Genomic DNA, 5,091 nt, shown 5'->3' on the forward strand with positions numbered 1-5,091 from the left:
CACACCTGGCTTCCCCCAGCACTGCCTCACTTCTGTGGTCTATTGAAATAATAGCTCCTGAAGGATGCCAGCTCAGGGTGATTGATCTCCCTTGCCAGCCAGCCGTCCCCTGGGTGGTGTTAGGGAAGGACTCCCATTTCAGACATCCCCAGGATACCACCAGCAAAGCCCAACGCTGTAACAGCAGCTACAGTCACCTGGTGGTAACTTTCAGGCAACACCTATAAAGCTCCCACTACACAGGGTGTTCACAGGCAGCCTTTTTCTACAGCACATGAATTAGGACCCTCTGAGCCATTCTCAAAAATAACTGAAGACCCTAAATGTCCCTTGGAAAATGCATTCCTGTTCCTCACAGTGCTGTCCCAGGGCCGGCTGTGTCCTGGTGCAATGGGGCAGAGAAGCTCTGCCTGGGTTTTCGGAGCACCCTGTAGGTTGTAGTTGGAGGGGCAGGTGGGGATGACACTGGTATCTGCTAGGAAGAGACCATTCCAGAAGCTGCCTTCACTGACTGCTCTGCTGCTGCATGGGCCCCAGGGACGGAGAGGCCAGTGTAAGTCTGCCCTCAAGCTAAAAGAGCCTACAGCTTCCTTCTCTCTATCTCTCATCCCTCCCTGCCTTCCTTCTCCCAGCTGTTTTGACAAGCTCATTTCCAAGAACCAGTCTCATCCTGGCTCAACCAGGTGCAAACATCACCAGGCTTCTCGTCTTGGGGCACCACCTCAAAACAGAGAGCTGAGAACTGGGGAAACTGAGGCAAGTGCAGCCACCAGAAAAACCCTGCAGGCTATTTTCATATTCTTTGGGAAGGACAGAAGGGACCACTGCACCCTGGACCTTTGGTTTGACCTGGTACGTTCCATGTGCAGCTCCTTGTCCTCATCAGTGCCCCATCTGTGATTTTCAGTGCCATCAGGTGACAAATCCCACAGCACCAGTACATGCTCACCACAGGTACCAGTAGCCGTTTAAACAGTCACCAGCTAAAAAGAGAAAAAAAATCAGCAACAAAAGACCCACAAATAGTTGACTCTGTTCCCAGGCAAATAAAAAGAACGGTTTTGGATCGTCACTGCTGTCCCTTTGTTTACCAAATGCAGTAACAAAAAAAGGCAAGGAAAGAAAAAAAATATTCCCTGATAGCGACAATTAATTGTGGGCAAAAGCAGGCTGGGACATGCCCAGGGGAAGGAGGGTCAGGCTCCACTCGTATCTGCTGGTGACGGGAAATAAATGTGCCCAAAAGCACTTAAAAAAAAATAAATTGAAAAGACCAGCCCTGATTGCAGCAGTTAGAAGTGATATATTTTTGGCATCGAAACAAAAAGCAAATTCATAGCAGGTTTGGAGCTGATCTTACTGGCTTACATGGGATTTTATACTGAGGTAATTCTATTGTTGGCTGGAGCTACCTGATTTATGCCTGAATAAGGTCCTGATCCTGCAAACATTTACTTATGTAGTTTAGTTTTACCTTTGCTCTGAGACACCCTATTAATTTCCCTGCAGTGAGGACAGTGCCTGTCTGCAGAGCTGGGGCCTTTGCAAGAGGAAAATCTGTGTTGTAATGCTTGAAATGAAGAGGAAATCTTGCAGCAAGACATGAACTCCCACAGACACTGCCAGCCCCAGGCATGGACACCCAGGAGCTGAGCTATTGCCTCTGCAGCCCCCCCTAACCCACAAGATTCGGGAGGCAGTGGGGGAACACCCTTAGTACAAACCTGCAACTTCATTGAGCTCTCAGTCTCTGCAACAAGTCGCACATAAGGCAGTGCTGTAACACTGAGTTCATTCTGATGACACCCTCTCCCTCAGGCAGACCCTTCAAACGGGCTTCTAAACATAGCAGAGACCATTTGGACTGGTTGTTTCCACACAAGAAAGTGGTATTTATTGTTTAAAACATCATGTTTGCCCTGTACCCTCCCTATCAGGCAAGGTAAAAGAGAGAGGGATTCATCCATCAAACACTGTCCTTTGACAATGAAACTGCTGGGTTTGCTTCAAAGTGAGCAGGAGAATAAAAACCTGTCTGGGCTGAGAGGAGGAGGACCAGCAGGGAGAAGCCGTGTGCTCACACAGGAGTGGGGCAGACAGCAGCTTCAGCCCCCCAGCCAGAGAGATGTCCGGCAGAGCTGCTGCTCATGTGCCCATCACATGCTGCTAAAACCAGGCGAATGAAATAAAAAGGGGCTGTGAGTCCTGGAGCAGCTGCTTTCCTCACTGCTGCTGCCAAGCCTCCCCGAGAGCACGGCTATTCCTCGGCGCGGCGGCGAATTAATTTGCTTTACAATGGAGCCGCGGGCTCGGCGGGCAGTTGGGTGTCTGCCGCAGCGGGCACAGAGCTGCACAGCCCGGGGGGAGCGTGGGGAGCCAGGAGAACCACCTGGAGCCAGCCCTGAGGGTGCTCGAGGAGGCTGGAGGGGGTCCCAGAGCAAAGCCCCTTTGGCACGTCAGTCCCAGCCCTGAGCCCAGCGATCTCCACCCAGCAAAGCTCAGACGCTGCTTGTGGACCACGGGGCACAAACCGTGGGATCTCCCCCCTCCAGACACACCTGGCAAAGGGTGCCAGCAGCAGATACGAGCTGCCAAGCCTTTCATCCCAGTGTCTCTGCGAGTCAACAGTAGTGGAGAAGAGCTGTGATGAAGGGCACTGTGCACCTCAGGGCCAGACCCGTGCCAGCCTGGGTCAATTAGCGGTTCCTTTGGCTGCTCTAACCCAAGCCTGCTGGCTGTGGCCAAGGCTGGGAGCATGGGGCAGCAGTGAGTCCAGCCCCTGCCTTCAGTCCACATACCCCGGTGCTGGCAGGCACTCTGGAGCACTGGGGCTTCTGTAGAGTGAGCTCCAGGACACTGCACAGGGGGGAAAACGTCTGGGCAGCCCCACTGTGTGCTCATGGCAGTGAGGCTGCAGGATGGGGCTGGAGAACACTCCCAGGGACACCAGTGCACTTCCAGAGCAGCTCCTCTGAAATGGGATTTGCTTATGCTGTAGCCTGGAGGACTGAATATTGCTTCCCTAGAAAGATTTAAATATACTTAAAATTAGAAGGAGGAAGTGTTAGCAAAAATTTCATACTTTTGGAAGGCAGCCGGTTCGTTAGCATTACTTTAATGAGGCTCTAACCTCACTGTAATGCTTTTATTAATGCTTGTTGCTTGCTGAGTGCCAACGGCTTGGCTCCTCTCCGACAGCCCGGCTGGTCCACAAAGAGAGTGGTTTAGGGGTCCTTTGAAGCAAAACGTGAGCGCATTTACACCACAGCCAGGACAAACGACAGTTGGTGAGATGAGACAGCCCAAAATTCACCAGATGGTGCCCAGAGCAGGCGATGCAGTGAGAGAGAGAGAGAGCAGGGTGGGCAGGAGGGGATACAGGAGGGAACAAGCGCAGGGAGAAGACAAAATGTTCGTTATGCCACCAGCCCCACTGACACCATTCCCGTCGGCTGCAGTTGGGTCAGGGTGAGGGCCAGGACAATGAGCAACGACAGGGCATCAAAGCCTCATGTGCTGGAGATTTGGTGACAAGGGAAGACAGGGGGAGCTGCAGGATCCAGGAGGTAGGTCCCAGTAGCTGAGCACTCAGCCTGCTCCCCCCTCTCTACTCCTGCAGATACCTTGTGTGCTTTAAGATCACAGCTGCGTCCAGCCCAGATCTCACCAGAGACCCTCTTTGGCCAAATGTGAGTCCTTAATCCAAGCAACTTTCCAACACTCATGGCACCCGTACCCTAAAAGCCCCAGTGTGACTGTGGAGGGATAACCTGTGCCTTTGAGGTCCCCCCCGCACCACTGTGGAGCTGGTCTGCCTCAGGGAAACCCAGGAGAGGATGGAGTCACTTCTCCAGTTCCTGTGCCCTGCACATGCCCTTGTCCATGCCCCTGTTGGCTGCAGAAGGAAAGAAGGGACTTTGCCCCCCTCAGACCTGCCCAGCCAGTGGAGCCCACCTGCTTGCAGGGTGATTCCCAGACATGCTGGGCACACCTTTCAGATGTGGTTGGGGACAGAAGGACAAGGATTACCCCAGCAGCTGCTGGGACACACTCCCCCACACCTCCTGGGAGGCGAGGTGAGCATATGCCGTATGTTTCTCCTCCTGTTCCTAGAAACACTCTGAATAGAGGGATTAAAAATTACCCACTGCAGCCTGAAACAACAGAGCCAGCGTGCCGGCTGATATTCCAGCACAGCGGAGAACAGGTGGGCTGCTGCTTCCACGATGAGCAGGAATGGGAACAGCTTGTTGGAGAGTCTCGCTGTGACTGTCCGTGGGGCCACCCCCCCCAGAGCCACTGCTCAGCCGGAGCAGAGGCATCAAAGGCACTCCCTGCCACCTCCCTGCTCCAGGCTGGCCAAGAGCCAGTGTTATTTCCCAGCAGCACATCCCAGCCTGCGGCGCGGCACGTCCCCATCCACGCGCTCACAGGTGGGTCTGGCCCAGGCTGAGACAAGGTTTTTCCTGCACACACGAGGTGGGCAAAGCAGCAAAGAGCTGGACTGATGCTGCCTCAGCACAGGCTCACCTCCTCACTGCTCAGAGGTGCCTCTGCACCCTGGAACGTGCTGAGAGGGACCCCATGCCAGTCCTGGAATCACAGCACAGAGCCAAGTCCAACCAGGAGATGGGTCTGGTGTCTCACTGCTGTCCGAGGATGATTTCAGAGACAAACAGTGAATCCTCAGCAAAGTTCAGTGCCACATCATAATCTTGGCTCTTCCTTCAACTGAAATAGACTTGTCCTTTTAGTCAACAAAAAGAGGGAAGATAATCCTGAGAAAAGAGGAGGAAGCCAGTAAGTTGCCAGGGCACAGAGCAATGGGCTGGGATCAGCTGGGTAAAAATAGGGCAGAGCAGGAATGACCAGGGAGAAAAGCTCCTGTTCTCAGTATTTTCTGCCTAAACGGCAAGGCAAAACCACCAAACTACAAAGTGACTGAACAAGAAAATTTACAACATATTTTTTTCTCCATGTAACCTGACAGATTCGAAGCCGAACATGGAAATTTCTCAGAGTGCTGATGTGCACTTTTCATGTTAAAGTTTCTCTCAAAACTGGCCTGGTTCTTGTGAAGAAAAAAAAAAA

The 5,091-nt window shown here is 52.7% G+C and overlaps 1 protein-coding gene across 25 annotated transcripts in view; it reads right to left on the reverse strand.

Annotated features, from left to right (window-relative positions):
* Window positions 1-302: 302 nt before the first annotated feature.
* The window catches only part of CTCFL (CCCTC-binding factor like), a 64,548-nt gene continuing 59,759 nt past the window's right edge, over window positions 303-5,091 (reverse strand). For 24 of the 25 annotated variants that reach the window (XR_001874880.1, XR_001874878.1, XR_001874876.1 and 21 more), the window contains one exon: window positions 303-4,778. The gene's annotated coding sequence lies outside the window, so the exon portion shown is untranslated. The remainder of the gene's footprint in view (window positions 4,779-5,091) is intronic. The other variant, XR_001874865.1, reaches the window with a different exon arrangement.

Source organism: Lepidothrix coronata, unplaced genomic scaffold, assembly GCF_001604755.1.
Source record: "Lepidothrix coronata isolate B3197 unplaced genomic scaffold, Lepidothrix_coronata-1.0 Scaffold49, whole genome shotgun sequence".
NCBI lineage: Eukaryota > Metazoa > Chordata > Aves > Passeriformes > Pipridae > Lepidothrix > Lepidothrix coronata.